The sequence below is a fragment of the Microtus pennsylvanicus genome, chromosome 2, assembly GCF_037038515.1.
Source record: "Microtus pennsylvanicus isolate mMicPen1 chromosome 2, mMicPen1.hap1, whole genome shotgun sequence".
Lineage (NCBI taxonomy): Eukaryota > Metazoa > Chordata > Mammalia > Rodentia > Cricetidae > Microtus > Microtus pennsylvanicus.
Genome location: NC_134580.1, coordinates 7,651,986 through 7,670,324, shown reverse-complemented (window position 1 = coordinate 7,670,324; position 18,339 = coordinate 7,651,986). Strand labels below are relative to the sequence as shown.

The window sequence follows — 18,339 nt, the reverse complement described above, 5'->3', positions numbered from 1 at the left end:
TAACTCACAAGGAAACACCTTCAAATCTGTATTTTCATTAAAGTTTCTGTACTAAAATGTAGAAAAACTGAACTACACAAATATCGAAAAGTTAAAAATTTCCTAACTTTTTATTCCTGGTACCACTACCACAATTTACAGGGCAATATACCTGATGTAACGAAAAGAAAAAGACAAAGCTGCAACAGATGCAAGTCCTCAGGTATGCACATCTAATTGTCTGCATCGCATTAATCAGTAGCTGCACCTTCTGCAGACGGTGGCTGTGGCTGTCCTGGACCAGAGGGGCCTCCTGTTTAAGCTGCGGTAACTTTTCTGACTGTGGATCATCGCTCCTTCTGTGGCAGATTTTTACAATTCCTCTAATGCATTTAGGATGACTGTCTCAAAGTAACCTGCAGATTCCTGGCAACTCCCCGCTCTCTCTCCTGCTAAGAACTGTAGCCCTTTTTCTACTGTTTTTTTAAAACTGTCTGCTACCATATCCACCACTTCCACCACCTGATCCATAGCCACCACCATAGGGACTGCCTGAGCTTCTTCCACCAAAACTGCCCCCCTTTCGTGGGTCCATAATTTGATTGCTGTTGTCCACTATAATTTCCAAAGTCATTATAGTTCCCACCACCATAGTTACCTCCACCAAAATTTCCTCCTCCATTGTAACCGTCATATCCTCCTCCACCACCACCACATCCACCACCTTGGTTTCCACAGCCTGGCCCACCACCACCATAGCCTCCTTTGCTGATGTAACCAGGACCACCACCATAGTTGCCACCATCACCTCCAAACCCATTATAGCCACCATCACCACCTCCATAACTACCTCTGCTGCCACCACCTCCACCACCATAGCCTCCTCTTCCACCAAAGTTTCCACCACAATCAAAATTACCCCCACCACCTCCAAAGTTCCCTCCATGACCCAAAAAATTGCTAGATCCACCTCTGTGATCCAACAGACTGCATCTCTTGTTTAGAAAGGGCCTTTTTCACTTCACAATTATGCCCATTAATAGTGTGGTTTTCTTTTTTTTTCTTTTTTTTTTTCTTTTTTGTTTTTTGTTTTTTGAGACAGGGTTTCTCTGTAGCTTTGGTGCCTGTCCCGGAACTAGTTCTTGTAAACCAGACTGGCCTCAAACTCCCAGAGATCCGCTTGCCTCTGCCTCCCGAGTGCTGGGATTAAAGGCATGCGCCACCCCACCCGGCTAATAGTGTGGTTTTCTGAACAACAATTTTACCAACTGTGTCATGATTATCAAAAGTTATAAAAGCAAATTCTTTCTTTTTCCCATTCTGCCTGGCTTCCACAACTTCTATGGCTTCAATCTTGCCATACTTTTCAAAGTAGTCTCTCAGGTTATACTTTTCTGTCTCCTCTTTAACACCGCCAACGAAGATTTTCTTCACCGTTAAATGGGACCAGGCTTTACAGAATCCTCTCTGGAAATGGCTCTCTTTGGTTCCATCACCCATCCATCAACCTTGTATGGCTAAGCACACATTGCAGCATCCTCCTCTTCAACACAAGAGTAGGTCACGAAACCAAAGCCCCTGGAACGTTTTGCTTGGGGATGATCTCTCATTACCACACAGTCTGTAAGTGTGCCCCATTTCTCAAAATGTTCTCTTAAGCTATCATCTGTGGTTTCAAAGCTCAGACCACCAATAAGCAGTTTCCTCCACTGCTCTGGTTTCTTTGGATCATGACCCTTTTCCTCCTGGCGGCGGCAGCAATAACCAGAGTGAGGCTGGGGGTGACCAGGCGGTGGTTTTACCTCCATTGTGAGACCTTAATTATACATTTTTAAATAAGCTGCACAAACACAAAACCTTAATCAAGAGCAGAAATATACATATAACAAAATTGACCTTTAATTTTTATCAATAAACCAACAGCCATACCAATGAACATCTCTATAGCATACCCCCTTTAAATGTAAACAAACATTTATAAACAATATTTTGGAATATTGGCATAGTTTTTTCCAAAATGCTTTCTGCTTTTTGTTGGGCAAAGTATTTTTGAGTGTGTTCACAGCAACTTTTCGGGGCTTCTTGGTCCATCAAGCCACATTAGCCTGGAATTAATCCACAGGTTCTCTTCTTTTGTGGAAATAAAAGAAGAAACTCTCTTCCAAAGCAACATATCCTAAAGCCCAAATTTCGAAGACAAGAGATATGTTGGTTTAGCTTAGTAGCCCATACAATTAAATGTCTCTCTGTACTTAGCCCCTGCACAGTCAAAAAATTCAAGAAAACACAATAATATACATAACCCAGACTCTCTGTGTATATTCCATCTTTATGTGGCTTATTTTTCTTACTCTATTACTTTTTCTACAAGTTTAATATTTATTTTATTATCTTTACCCCTTTAATCTATGACTGTATGTACTCTTTTATATTACTTTTATTGTCTCTTTACTCCTTTTCTTCTCTCTCTCAAGCCTATGCACATTTTTAAATACACTGTGTCTCATTTGGAGGTCTTTTATGCCTGAATCTGTCCTTATTGCATATCTGTAATCTTCTTTTTTGTTTGTTTGGGTTTTTTTTGTTTTTATATTTATTTATTTATTTAAGGCAGGTCTCTCTGTAGCTTTGGAGCCTATCCTGGAACTAGCTCTTGTAGACCAGGCTGGCCTCAAACTCACAAAGATCTGCCTTCCTCTGCCTCCCAAGTGCTGGGATTAAAGGTGTGCGCCACCACCACCGGGCCCAGGATGGCTTCTTAAAATGCTAAGCACTTCTTAAGAACCTAAGTGGCACCGTTGCTAGGGCAAATACGGCCTTTCCTGCTTGCTCTGCCCAGTCCAACATGGCAGAAATCCATTCACTGCCTCTGAGACTGCGGGTGGGAGCCGTCCTCACCACCTCAACTCTGATAACCAGTTGACCCATGCTGCCACCAAATAACTCGCAGCATGCTGCCCACAAACCCCATTTAAATGCCCAGCCTCCTGAGAGAGCCAGAGTTTGTGCTGGCAGCACGCCCCAGAAAGCCACTGTTTCAAAACTGCATGGCTTTTTTCCTGCTACGGCTGAATCAGGAAAAACCTCTCTTAAGAGAGCTGCTGCACACCACCAGCTGAAAACACAGCCAAACTTTGTTTTTTTTAGAGTCTAGAATTCTTTTCCAAGCTCTCTCAGGTTTTATGTGGATTTAGCTAGCACACGTTGGAACGCCAATCTGTTGTAGGAGGCCGCTTGTTGTTCTCAGCTTCCCAGACCCAATATAATCACACAGAAACTGTATTAATTAAATTACTGCTTGGCCTATTAGTTTCAGCTTCTTATTGGCTAATTTTGTTTTTCCTACCTACCTCTGTTCTGCCCTGCTATAGGTTCAAAGCAGTTTCTTTATTCATTAATATTAATCACAGCATACAGAGAGGAATCCCACATCAAGGAGGGAGGAAGGAAGGGAGGAAGGAGGAAGGAAAGAAGGAAGACAGGAGGGAGGAAGAGGAAGGGAGGGGAGGGGAGGGAGGAGCTCATGGACATGAACCAGTGAGTGAGAGCCTGTTGCTGTTTGGTGCATCTGAGGTTCAAACCCAAGTCTTTCTCGTCTCTAAGGTCACAAAGTCATCATTGCGTCCCTACATCTCAGTGGGCATTTGCTTTCTGTGACAGAGGAAGATGGACCTCGGACTGACAAACGTCTTGGTCAGAAGTCAAAATGTCAGAAAGAGGATCACACAGTCAGGATCTATTTTTAATTGGGGTATGGAACCAGAAGCTATAGGGCCAGGGTGGGGGAGGGGAAGGAGGGTGGACTCGAACCCCAGCAGGGCCCAGGGTTCTCCCCTGTCTCAGAGCCCCATTCATGGTTAGGTTCCAGGCAGCAAACGTGATGGATGACTTCCAACAACAGAAGTCGTTAGGGAAGCCAATAAAGACGTGACAGGTCTGGCAGGAACAAGAAACGGCTCAGGTGCAGTGCTAGGAGGGCCAAGAGAGAGCAGCTTCCTCCAGGCCATGGATGAATCAACCTGGCAGCCACCCAGCCTTCGATTGGGATCGGAGGTGCAGCCAGCGTGCACTCAGAGGATGCCTTCAAAGGTCATGGACCAATAAAAGCATTTACTGAGCCAACATCCCTTGGTTTAATCACAGGCCTCCCACGCTGGTGATTGGAGCAGTAGTGGCAAGCTACCCCACACGAGCTGCTCCAGATTCCTTCTTGAGGAGATGTTCAACAGAGGGACACCTAGAAGATCACTGAGACCTGAGGTTGAGGGCACAATCGGGGGCAGGAACAGAATCCCTCTGCAAGCAATGAAAAGTGACTGAGGGGCAGATAGACTGAAAGACTCGAGGAGAGAAACCTTGACACAGAGTTGGCTAGATAGACAGACAGAGGAGATGGCTCCGTGAGGAAACCCCTGTGAGTGCTGGACATCCGACTGGTGCAGGGGTCAGGCAAAATGACCATCAGGTGACACCTGGAGAGTGCTTACAGCTGGATGCTTGCTGAGCAGTGCAGGGAACAGAGGAAGGATGGTTGAATGAGGAGATAGAAATCTGTAGGGATGGCTTAAATGTGTGCGTCTTGGGAAAGCATGCATCTCGGGAGAGCGTGCATCTTGGGAGAGCGTGCGTCTTGGGGAGTGTGCATCTGCAAGAGTCGTCTTAGCTGTGAGATCCTCGAAGCTTCCCCTCAGCACAGCTCCACCACCAATCATTTCTCGGGCACTTCACTCACACAGATCATCCATTTCTAGTTTTTTTTTTATATCACACTTACCCATTCATTCATTCATTTGTTTGTTTTGTTTATTGAGAGAGGGTTTCTCTGTGTAACCTTGGCTGTCCTGGAACTCACTCTATAGACCAGCCTGGACTCAGACTCACAGAGAGCCACCTGCCTCTGCCTCCTGAGTACTGGTCTTTAAGGCATGCGCCACCACCACCACCTGGCCCAGTAATGTTTCTAAATTAAAAGATGAGATGGTGTACACCATTAACTCCAGCGTTTGGAAAGCATATCTTTATGAGTTTGAGGCTAGCCTTGTCTACATAGCAAGTTACACATCCACCAGAACTGTACAAGTGAGACCTTGCGTGTCTCAGAACAAAAGATGAAGCTGATGCGATATGATGACACAAACCTATAATCCCAGCATTCGGGAAGTTGAGGCAGGAGGATCAGAAGCTGTAGTCCAGCCTGGACTACACAAAGAGATTGTCAAAAGAAAACAAGAGAAGGAAAGGAGGGAAAAAGTAAAGCATCACATTAAAAAAAAATTGTTTCTGTGGAGGGAGGGTACTATTGCCACATGAGTGCAGTGCCCACGGAGGCCAGAAGGGGGCATCAGATCTGCTAGAACTGGAGTTACAGGTGGTTGTTGATGAACCAAGCCTGGCTCTATCTTGAGCCTGGAAGCCATCTATTAGCAAAGTTAAACTAGCTTTGTTCCTATTTATGATTAAATCTCTGGTTTTTTGTCTTTGGGTTTTTGTTCGTTTGTTTGCTTGCTTTTCGAGACAGGGCTTTTCTGTGTTGTCCTGGCTGTCCTGGAACTGGCTCTGTATAGCAGGCTGGCCTGCCTCTGCCTCCCGAGTGCTGGGATTAAAGATGTGTGTCCCCACCACCAGGCTAAATCTGACTGTCAAGGATTAAGCTATGCCCCACCTAGAACCCTAACTACAAATGATTCTGTTCCAGGAAACGGAGCCACGTGTCCCACTCAGGAGGGCATTACAACCAACTTGTTATCCTTATGATCGGCTTCTGTAACCCCACTTATTTGTCTACCAAACCCCCATTTGGGAACCCCCTACTTCTGAGCTAGAAAAACCTTATCTTCCCCATGACAAGGCCACTCTCTAAAACCTGCACTAGGGAGATGGCCACCAGGCCTACTTTGTTCTGCTGTGCACAACAGAAAAGTTTGCTCCAATTTGGACGTTTGGATTGGTGGTCTTTTACTCCTGTCTGATGGGCTTAATGTGTGAGCTGATTGCTTGTGGGTGCTGGGAACCGAACTCATGGCCTCTGCAAATGCAGTATGTGCTCTTAACCACTGAGCCATCATGTTTCCAGCCCCTAAAACATCATTTCAGAGATTAATAATTGCGTTGTACCCATAGGCCTCCCTCCCTCCCTCCCTCCCTTCCTTCCTTCCTCCCTCCCTCCCTCCCTCCCTCCCTCCCTTCCTTCCTCCCTCCCTTCCTCCCTCTCTCCCTTCCTCCCTCCCTCCCTCCCTTCCTTCCTCCCTCCCTTCCTCCCTCTCTCCCTTCCTCCCTCCCTTCCTCCCTCCCTCCCTCCCTTCCTCCCTCCCTCCCTCCCTCCCTCCCTCAGACAACTGTGGACACTAATAAATGCCACTCTCAGCGACACTGTAATTGGGCCACAAGTGGGCACATGACCTATACTGGTCCAATCAATATCAAACTTGTGTTTTTTTTCCCCTGGGAATTCTGGGGTGCAGCTCCTCTTCCTTGGTCTGGGATGGTGTGGGAAGGCTTGTCACCCACTGCTGCTGCAACCGGTTTCTACCAGTAATAAGCTGGTCTGAAAAGAGGCCAGCACACCAAGGGCAGAGCCAAGGACCCGCAGCTTGCAGGAGCCAGAGCCCGACATCCCAGAGGCCCTCATTAGTTCCAGTTATCATCTGATCCCCTTGGAGCTGGGTTCCTGTCACCCCTGACTGAACACACACTGACCTGCCCCTACCTGCTTTTCTACGCAGCCTGCTGAAGCCCACGTTAAACTTTAGACACTGTCCAATTTTTTTTAACGGCTGCTTGCTTCCTTTGACCAGAATCAAGGTCCAGAGATGTCACTGGTGCCCATTAACTTCTTTCTGTAAATAAAGCCACGGGAGGAACACAGGCCTTTGTTCCTAGAGCAGAGCCCGTCTTCCTGCTCACGCCGCTTTCATGCTGGCTCCGATCCCAAAGCTCCATTTCTGGCCCGTGACTCACAAAGTAAATCACCTATAAGTAAAAAACCTCTTATCATAACTTTGGCAGGAAAAACAAGATGGCAAGCCAGGCAACATTCTTCATGCGGGAGCCTGTGTGCCAAGGGCTGCTCTGCGCATGAGCAACGTCGGCCGCTTGCTCAAACGCTGCACGCATTTGTTCGTGTGTGCGCCAACCGTTTCCTATTCTGTGCGTTCCCAATGGGACACAGAGCAGCGTTCAACAACCCCACCTGATCACGGAGCACTGTCCCTGTCCTGGCTGGTTCCCAGCACAGTCTTCCTTCTTATCTTGGCAGCTGATTAATCGGCTAACATCTTGGGGAGGCTATGACTGTGTGCATTTGCTGAGAGGACAGTGATGGAGGGAGGGCTCTGTCTTCTGTCACCGCGCACCTTTAAAAACAAGATAAATTAACATGCTTAAGATTTCTCTGTGTAGCAGCTCTTTTTATCCTGGAACTCACTCTGTAGTCCATGCTGGCTGGCCCCAAACTCACAGAGAGTTTGGAGGCCTACCTCAGCCTCCAAAGCTCAGGGAGTTCAGGGATTAAAAGCATGCGCCACCATGCCCCCCCTCCCCCTTTTTTGAGACAGGGTTTTCCTGAATAGCCCTGGCTGGCCTGGAACTCACTTTCACTCTGTAGACCTGGCTAGCCTCGAACTTAAAGCTCCGCCTGCCTCTGCCTCCCCAGTGCCAGGCTTACAGGCTTTTGTCACCACACTTGTTTCCTTTGGGAACACTTGGCCTCAGCAGTCGGAAGGAGTTCAGACTCACCCTGCCCCAGCCACAGGCCGCAATTCTACCACAGGAAACACCAGCACCTTCTCATCAGAGTCAATGATAGCAGGGCTCTGAGGAGGCAGCAGGAGAGCCTGGTCCTTCCCCTCCTCCCTGGGCTCCAAAGTCCCAGTTTTGCAGGGGCTTGCCTCCCCGCCCCCAGCCCTGTTGTTCATCTCAAGATCCTGGCTATTAAGGCCAAAAGGTGAGGGATGGGTGCAGGCTGAAGGGTGGGTGTTGGTAGCAGGAGTGGAAGCTGTTTGAGATGGTCAACCAGGGGAGCTAGTGTGAAACCCGCCAGCTTTGGCCCCATGCAGGTATAGTGCAGGACGACCACTGCTTTGCCATGGTTCTCCCCCAGGTTAGAGCAGATCAGAGAGTTCATCTCCTAGCCAGCATCCTCTCTCACAGGGGTGGTACCCTCCTTGACATCCAGTGCAGGCCCCGACATAGTTCCATGGTGTTCCAGAGTATTGGCAGGAGTCCAGGACACTGGTGGGAGCTGGTGCTGCCAGCTGGGGCTGTTTAGGGAGCTGAGCAGCTGCTGCGCCTTCCTCATCACCAAAGTTTAATTCAGTGCTAGGGACCAAGCCCTGCTTCATGCATGCTAGGGAGGGTGCTACTAACTGGGTCACATCCCCAGAGAGACTAACCAGTCCTGTTTTAAAAGGCCTTATCCAGGGGCTGGAGAGATGGCTCAGTGGTTAAGAGCATTGCCTGCTCTTCCAAAGGTTCTGAGTTCAATTCCCGGCAACCACATGGTGGCTCACAACCATCTGTAATGAGGTCTGATGCCTTCTTCTGGCCTGCAGACATACACACAGACAGAATATTGTATACATAATAAATAAATAAATATTAAAAAAAAAAAAAGGCCTTATCCAGGTCAGGCATTGCTTCATGGAGCATGCTTTAATCCCAGCACTTGAGAGGCAGAGGCAGATGGATGTCTGTGAGTTCAAGTCCAGCCTGGTCTATTGAGCAAGTTCCAAGATAGCCGGGGCTACACAGAGAAACTCTGTCTCAGAAAAACCCAAACCAAACCAAACAAAACACAAAAATACAAAACAAAGAAGAAGACATTATTTCCATGCTTATTCTGGGGAAATAAGTTGGTTTTTGTTTGTTTGTTTGTTTTAATGTGTGTCATTGTGTCTGTGTGTGTGTAGAAGGCAGAGGACAAACTTGAGTGTTGGTCCTCCAGAGCCTCCTACCTTTGTCTTGAGACAAGCTCGCAGGCCAGGAACTTCACCACAAAGAACAGGCCCGCTGGCCCCCATGCTTCTCTGGCCCTAACTCCCATCTTGCCAATCCCTGGAATTCCCACCCCTGGATTTTATGCGGGCTCTGGGGATCCGAACTCAGGTCTTCGGGCTTGCAAGACAAGCTCTTTACCAGCTAACCTCTCCAGCCCTTAAATAGAAAATGTCTTCGAGGCTTCAGACTGTCATGCCTCAAGGCTTCAATAGTCATGTATTCACGCCTAGGGGAGAAAGGATTGCTGGTCCGGCAAATGAAACGGTCAGCGAGCCCTCCTTGAACTTGCAATGCTGACTGATGGCCGCATACGTAAAATCATTACTGAAGGACCTGCTTGTGTTAGAGCACGCGTTTCCAGTCTTATACTCACCCTGGAGGACTGTTTGTTCATTATGTTTGCAGTCCCCTTCTGGGCCTGCGTGGGGCCATTTTCTCATTAGCCCTTTTTATTTTATGCCATTGTCGTATGTGTCTGCATGCACCCTTGGGCATACAGAGAGGTCAGGGGACACATGGAAATCAGTCTAATCCTAGGAGTATGAGAGACTGGTGCTGATCCCTCCGGCTTGGCCTCAAGCACCTTTATCTGCTGAGCCCTCTTGAGCCTTAGGCTTCGGTTTCATTGTTACATTTAAAGAACTCTCTAGTAACACTGTTTCCCACTTCTGTAAATCAGAGATACAAGGTAACACAGGGCAACCAGGCGTACTCAAAAACAAAACAGGGCGGTAACCTGAGAGCAGTCCTCTGTCAGCCAGAATCTCCCTCATTCCTTTCTAGACAAGGTGTCTCTTCTAAGTGCTAGCCTTTAAGATTTTATTTTTACATGGTGGCTCAGCACTGAGGGAAAGGAGCAGAAGGCAGGCAGATCTCTGGAGTTCAAGACCAAGCAGAGCTACATAGTAAGACTGTTTTTTTCTGCTTTTTCAGGTCTATGACATGTTTAGGTATGTTTGAGTGTGTGAGACGGGGAGAAGTAGAGGCGGATGTAAAAGCAACCAAATCTTTGTGTGTGTGTAGGGGGGGAATCTTCCTGAATTTCTAGACCGTGGATGCTCTGTTCTCTAGTTCCCCTCCCTCCATTGTTGTTTTGTGAGGCAGGGTCTCACTTAACCCTGACTGACCTCAGTCACTATGGTGGGTTGGCCTTGAACTCACAAAGATCCCCTAGTGCCCAGATTAAAGGCCTGTGCCACCTGGCCGGCCCCCTTCCCCTCCATTCTTAGCTAAAGATTTTCATCGGCTAGGGGGAGGCTGGTGATAGCTGATACTTGGCGAATGATTTTTTTTGTGCCTGAGCTAGGACCCTGATGCTAACTTCTACCAGGCTCAGGATGTAACAATGATCTAGACACGCACAGCAGCGAATCCCCTCTCTTTTCCTTGCCTTATTTATCAGGGCAGACATTCAGAATTTGACTGCGCCTGGAGGCTGAAAGAGGCACCGGCTCAGGATTGTTCGTAGGAACCCCTCCCTCCACTCCCTCTTTTGAGTACAGGATGGAGTCAGATTTTCCATCTTTAAGGTTCGCTCTGGTCGTGTGACTTACTTTGACCAATTAGATGTGAGGGTAGGTGACGTCACTTCCATGCAGAAGCTTTAAGAGCTAGAGCAATCGGCATCCCTAGGTGTTGCTAGCCCACTAGACAGCATCCTTCCTGAGTGCAGTCGCGGGATGAAACTCCCCGCCCCGCCCCAGGAATGAATACTAAGCATAAATAGGAAAGGGTTTCCTAGAGTCCAACCCCTAAAATCTAAGCGTGCTCGGTTTCTTACAGCATGACGTAACCTCTGCTGGCCCAAAAGAAAAGCCACAGGTCCAGAACCGGACGCGCGTGCCAAGCAAGCTCTCTCTCTCTCTCTCTCTCTCTCTCTCTCTCTCTCTCTCTCTCTCTCTCTCTCTCTCTCTCACACACACACACACACACACACACACACACACACACACACACAGCCTGCACCTGTAATCTCGCATCCCGAGCCCGGGCCCTTCCAATCGTTCCCGCGCGGGATCTAGCCGCTCCCCTTTCTCGAGCCAGCCTTGCCTTTGCTCCTTATCAATCACGCACTAGGTATAAGGAATATTCTCGGTTTTGGTATAGATTCGTAGCTTGCAAAACCATCCAATCGCAGTCTTTTAACACTAGAGATATCGCTGGCCAAATGATCTAAGTGGTTTAAAACGCCAAGATTCAGGTGCTGTTCAGAGCTCTGCGGTGCATAGCGCCTCCCCAAGTCTGAGTCTGCACAACTGGGTCCAAGAATTGTCAGACCGGCGAAGGTGGTGGCTGGGAATGCAGTGCCCCGGGCCCGGGCGCCCCCTGCAGGCGGCAGCTGGAGAAGCAGCGGAGGCGGGGCGGCAAGAGGACCCGCCCCGGCGTACCAGCTGGAGACTGCGCAGCTGCAGGAAGGGCGCAGTGGCCGCATCCTAAGCTAGACTGACCTCGGAGAGGGAGTTGACCCATTAGCGCAACCAACGGAGTGGCCTGGGCGGAGTAGAGCAGACAAAGCAAACCTACAATCTCGAGGGTGTTTCCAGTCTTTGGAGCTGTGGGATGGGAGGAAGAAACAAGGTCCCACGTATCCCGTGCGTCTTGTACAGAAAGAACAAGCAAGCTAGGTTGTTTCCCAGGAATGCATCCCAGAACTCCCACATGGCGAGGCGGGTAATATCCAGGACAAGCGAAGCGGCTGGGAGGCCTGTGGTCAGCATCGGAATGATCCTGAAAGCCGAAATCCTTGTAGATCAATTAATGATAGGTAGTAGATAAAGTGGATGATCGATGGATGATCAAGAAATAGTTTATTATAGATAGATGATAACTAGATGGTGATTGGTGATGTATAGCTGAATGAATGGATGAAAGATAATATATAAATGATAGATCAATGTATAGATGTTAGGTAGATACATATGCTTTTGTGCAAGGTGACAGACACCTGTAATTCCAGTTTGAGGCTGAGGCAGGAGGACCTCAAATTCAAAGTTAGCCTGAGCTGCCTTAAAACACTACAGGAAGCCGGGCAGTGGTGGCGCACGCCTTTAATCCCAGCACTTGAAAGGCAGAGGCAGGTGGATCTCTGTGCATTCGAGGTCAGCCTGGTCTACAAGAGCTAGTTCCAGGACAGCTAGGGCTGTTACACAGAGAAACCCTGTCTTGAAAAACAAAAAAAATCAAAGAACAAACAAACAAGAAAAAAAAACATCACAGCAAAAGCCATTGTCTGGTTTGTCTGTTTTATGTACTCTCGTTCCCATCTCCTCACTATGTCCCCGTGCGTATGCAAATTACCTCCTGCCCACAACCCCTCTCCCATTACACATTACTGTGTAGTGGGTTTTGTTTTGTTATAGTGGCAGCTTCTAATAATCAGATCTGCTTCCCTAAGCTGTCATTTGCTTCACTACCTGAACCCATTGCAAGATCGTTGGGGGTGTGGCTAAATTGGTAGAACACTTGCCTAGCGTTCACGAGGCCCTGGGTTTGATCTCCAGTATCATATAAACTGAGTGTGGCTAACTTAACTTCACAAACTCATGGGACTATGGGCTGGAGACGAAATGGACTTCCTCCTCTGGGGCAGCTGGGGAAGGATGGCCTTGCTATGTCGTACATGGAACCTGTTCAGAGAACTAGTTCAAGTCGGCACCCCGGACCCGTGTAAACATGAATGGCATCACCAAGTAGGATAAGGCAGTGACAGGTGTAGGCCCTGATGTTTGGTGAGTCACATAGCTCTCTGTGACTCTGTTCTGCTGTGTAAGTGAGAGTGTCGCGGAAATTACTTTAACTAGGCAAAGATGTGCTACATTGGTTTATGCTGTGTTTGTGTAACTCGATAAAGATGGGTTGCATTTGCTTTACCTCGCCTGCCTAAGGCACCGATAAAAAGCTGAACACGTAACTCAGGCTGACTCTGAATTTGAGGTCCCCCTGCCTCAGCCTGAGCTGGAATTACAGGTGTGTGCCACCTTACACAGAAGCATATGGAATCATCTACCCAGCATATATACATTTATTTGTCTAATAAAGAGCTGAATAGCTAGGCAGTAGAAAGATGGGTGGGGCTGGTGGGCAGAGAGAATAAGGAGGAGAAATCTAGGCTTGAGGAATGAGAGAAAAGATAGAAGAGAGGAAGAGAAGGAGACACCTGCGGTGGCCAGCCAGTTAGGCAGCCGCCAGCCAGTCACACGGAAGAAGCAGGAAAAGTGAGAAAAACAGAAGGAAAGAAAGGCAAAAAGCCAGGGCTGGAGAGATGGCTCAGTGGCTAAGAGCACAGATTGCTCTTCCAGAGGACCCAGGTTCAATTCCCAGCCCCACATGGCAGCTCACACCTGTCAGTAACTTCTGGTAAAACAGCAATGAACAAAACAAAAAGAAAGAAAGAAGGAAAAAAAGGCAAAAAGCCTCAAGGCAAAAATGTAGATGAAGAGAAACAGGATTAACTAATTTATAAGAGCTAGTGGGACAAGCATAAGATAAGGCTGAGCAGTCATAAGAAAGGCTGCTCCAGGCCAGTGTTAGCAGAACTCCTTCAGTGCTGGCTGTGAGGGGTTTAGAGCTAAATATGAAGAGTGCTTGGCCCACACACGCTGAGTATTAGAGAAGTATTTACTATTGTCAAGAGTAAAGACACATGCCTAAGTACCAGCATACCAGCACTTGGGAGGTGGAAGCCAGAGGATCAAGAGTTTGAGGCCATCTTCTACTCCACCGTGAATTTAAGGGCAACTTGGGCTATATGAAACCCTATCTCAAAAAACAACAACAACAACCCAGCAAAATGGCTCCACAGACAAAAGCATCTGCTGCTAAGCCTGGTGAACCAGCTGGATGGAGATCCAGAATCCACAGAAGGAAAGAACTGAAAGCAGCCCTCTGACCTCCACATGCGTGTTACACACCACACCATGCATGCACTCACAGACGTACACAAGTAAATAAGTAGTCAGTGTGACTTCTGTAACAGATTGCTCTCCGTCCCTAAAAATAGAACATTGAGAGTCAGGCAGTGGTGGCGCACACCTTTAATCCCAGCACTTGGAAGGCAGAGGCAAGTGGATCTCTGTGAGTTCGAGGCCAGCCTGGTCTACAGAGTGAGTTCCAGGACAGACAGAGTGACACAGAGAAATAAATAGTACATGGAAATCTACGTTGCAAGCTGGGTATGCTGGGTATGGTGGCACATGCCTTTAATTCCAGCCCTCAGAAAACAGAGGCAGGTGGATTTATGTGAGTTCTATCCATGAGACTTTCCTAGTCTATATAACAAGTTTCAGGTCAGCCAGTGCTATACAGTGAGACAATTCTAAGAATATGTATGTATAGCAAATTGGTATGAGACACACCAAGAAATAAAAAATGTTACTAAGAAGTGAGGTGGTGGGTGGTGCATGCATTCAATCCCAGTACTTGGGAGGCAGAGGTGGTGTGGGAAGTCCTTCTGTATATGTGTTGCTTTTATTGGTTAATAAAGAAGCTACTTTGAGGATATGCCTTAACGGAATATAGCCAGACTGGAAGACACACACACACACACACACACACACACACACACACATATATATATATATATATACATACAGAGAGAGAGAGAGTAGGCGGAGTCACAGAGACGCCATGTAGTCCCACCAGAGACAGATGCTGGATGGAACCTTGGCAGTAAGCCACAGTCATGTGGCAACGTGGAGATACACAGGTTAATTGAAATGGGTTAAATTAATATGTAAGAGCTAGCCAATAAGAAGCTAGAGCTAAAAGACCAAAAGTGATTTAATTAATATAGTTTCTGAGTGATTATTTCTGGTCTGGGCAGCTGGGATCAAACAAGTGGCCTCCTACAACACAGAGGGAACAGAGAAAAGGAAGAAAGAAAGAAAGAAAGAAAGAAAGAAAGAAAGAAAGAAAGGAGAAAAGAAAGAGAAAGAAGAAAAAGAAAGAAAACGTAAACACTGACTAAAAGGATTTGGGGGCTAGAGAGATGGTTGAATGGTTAAGAGCACAGGCTGCTCCTTTAGAGGACCTGGGTTCAATTTCCAGCACCCTCATGGCTGTAACTCCAATTCTAGGGGGATCCATGGCACCAAGCATACATTTGGTATACATATCTGTACATGCAGGCAAAAAACCCCACATACACAAAATAAAATAAACATATTTTTTAAATGTTACTAAGAGAAAGTAAAAAGGCTCTAAAGAACCACAGAGGTAGACCATGTACATAGCCTGGAAGCCTTTTTGGATGCCATTGGTTTCTATGATACCGTGAGCTCTCCATCCAAATGGAGTTGGGGTGCGTGGAGCTGCTCTTCCGCCCCCTAGTGTTAGTTCTGTAGTATGACCAGTTGGCCTGGCAGAACACCCCTTCCAGTAGTTTCCATTCAGGGTGGGCAGCAAGAACTATTATCCCAGCCTGTTGGAGGGGGTGAAGGAGAAGCAGCAGCAGCTATGCTCTAGCATGCTGGTGACTGTCGTTGGTATGAAGTAGCAGTCTGGCTAGAATGTGCCCTAAATGGTCCTTGAGCATCTTTGACCCTTAGCTAGGCAAGCATCCTTAGCCCCTTGAAAAAGGCTCCAGCAGGACACTGGTAAAATCAGAGGCAAAAACAATGCATGCTATTAGGTTTTGCATAGGGCTGGTGGTTCAAGAGACACTGTGACAGATCACTGGGGACTGAGAAGTTTATTAGAAGACTTATTGACAGAGGCAACAGCATGGTGCAGGGGGCTCCAAGGAAAGTTCAGACCCCAGCACCAGAGAGAAAGAGCTTGGCAGGGTTTTTGGAGGGACTCAGAGCCCACTGAGAGGAGGGACCCTCTTTTTGCAGTTTCTTAGGGTGAAGGGAGGTTCTCAGCAAGAGCCTGCAGCCGGGCTCTCTGACCCCCAGGCAAGAGGCAGGGAAGGGGTTGGGAAGTAGGGTGGACACTTCTTCCGTGCAAACTCACCTTCCAGGTAAGATGTCCCTCTCCCAAAAGTGTGCTAGTTGTGATTCACAGAGAATGTCCCAAGAGATGTCTATCAGTATCTGATCGAGGAGGCCTGAGCAGAAGCTGAATTCTTCTACCTCTGCCCCCCAAGACAGGGTTTCTCCTTGTAGCCTGTCTGGGAACTCACTCTGTAGACCAGGCTGGCCTCTGACTCAGAGATCTGCCTGTCTCTGCCTCTCGAGTGCTGGGATCAAAGTGATATACGATGCTAACCACCGCCACCCAGTTCCAACATCACATTCTTACACGTGGGTCTCTGTGTGGCCTTGAGGCCTGATGCTCACACCTGTAGGTTCCATTTTGTCTTTGCACTTTGCACGCCTTGTGTTTACCATCCATCTCCAACCTTCATGCCCAGCGTGTATCAAGCTCTGACATTACCTAGGGAGATAACAGCTAGGTTTGCCTCAAGAGCTCCACAGTGCTATAAAACCACACTCCATAGAGGAAGAATTTCACAGCGGTTGCTGTATTTGGTCTAACAGCACCGAGTTACAGTGTAGCTGTGCACCGTACACTGTGCTTCTGGGGAGAATAATAAGGGCAGAGCCCTAAGTAGCTACTGGGGTCCGGTAAGTGCATGCTGGGCTCACAGCCAGCACAGCAGTCTTCTATGGTCTTTGTTTATTTTGAGACAGGGTTTCTCTATGCAGCTCTGGCTGTCCTGGAACTCACTCTGTAGACCAGGCTGGCCTTGAACTCAAAGATATCTACCTGTCTCTGCCTCCCGAGTGCTGGAATTAAAGGTGTGTGCCACCACCACCCAGCTCTTTCTTTTAATATTTATTTTTATTACTCATGATTATGTGTGTGCATTTGTCTCTATGTGAATATGAATGTGGGTGCCATGGGAGACAGGGAGGTTGGGTCCTTCTGAGCTATAGCTACAGGCAGTTGTGAGCTGCCTAACATGGGTGGGTGTTTAGGACTGAACTTGGGTTCTCTGCAAGAGTGACATATGATGCTAACCACTGAGCCATCTCTGTAGCCCCTGGAACATTCTCGCTTTTACCCAGACCAGCACTCAGCTCCCATGAGCCATTTGTATGTTAAAGACAAAACTCTACTGGACTCTGCACATCTAGAGCTCATTGATTTAACAAAGGGAGGGGAGAGATGGCTCAGCAGTTAAGAGTTCATAATGCTTTTGCAGAGAACCTGAAGTTGGTTCCCAGGACCCATGTTGGGCCACTCACAACTGCCTGTAACCCCAGCTGATGACTTTGACCTTCACGGGCACCAATATATCAGACTGTGGAATAAAACCAAGGCAGTGCTTAAGAGAATGTCTTGGAAAAGAAAAAACAAGTTGGGTCTGGTACCACAAGCCTTTTAAGCCCAGCATTCCAGAGGCAGAAGCAGGTAGAGCTCAGTGAGTTTGAAGCCATTCCGGTCCACCTAGTGAGTTTCAAACCAGCCAGCACTGCACAGTGAGACCCTTTCTTAGGAGGAGGAGGAGGAGGAGGAGGAGGAGGAGGAGGAGGAGGAGGAGGAGGAGGAGGAGAAGAAGAAGAAGAAGAAGAAGAAGAAGAAGAAGAAGAAGAAGAAGAAGAAGAAGAAGAAGAAGAAGAAGAAGAAGAAGAAGAAGAAAGTGTGAACAGAGCAATCAAACAGATAGGTGAGGGACAGGCTCGAGCCACCAGGAAGATATCTACTCAGTGGTAACAGATGCCTGCTGTTAGTAGAAGACAGTGTGGCAGTGCCCTCCCCTCACTACCCTGGCCCCAACTTACAAACAGAGCTGAGGATGTGTGGTTCATTCAGAAGAGTGCTTGCCTAGCAGACACAAAGTCCTGGGTTTGATCCCCAGCACCACAAAAAGCAAGCTTGGTGGCACAAGTCTCTAACCCTAGCACTTCAGGGATGAAGGCAGAAGGTATGGGAGTTCAAGGTCATCTTCAGCTCTGTAATGAACTCAAGGCCAGCCTGGGGCTACAGTACTGAAAACAGCCTGGTATTGGCATAAGAACAGACAGGAGGACCAATGGAACTGAATAGAAGACCCGGATGTCAATCCACACATCTTCGAACACCTGATCTTTGATAAAGAAGCAAAAAATATCAAATGGAAAAAAGAAAGGATATTTAACAAGTGGTGCTGGCATAACTGGATATAAACATATAGAACAATGAAAATAGACCCATATCTATCACCATGCACAAAACTCAAGTCCAAATGGATCAAAGACCTCAACATAAAGCCAGCCACACTGAACCTCATAGAAGAGAAAGTGGAAAGTACACTTGAACACATTGGCACTGGAAACCACTTCCTAAATATAACCAGCAGCACAGACACTGGAGAGAAACAATTAATAAATGGGACCTCCTGAAACTGAAAAGCTCTGTAAAGCAAAGGACACAATCAACAAG

The 18,339-nt window shown here is 47.6% G+C and overlaps 1 pseudogene; it reads right to left on the bottom strand.

The window, feature by feature from the left end:
• Positions 1 to 451: 451 nt before the first annotated feature.
• LOC142844690 (heterogeneous nuclear ribonucleoprotein A3-like) lies at positions 452 to 1,787 on the bottom strand (annotated as a pseudogene).
• Between the last annotated feature and the right edge of the window lie 16,552 nt (positions 1,788 to 18,339).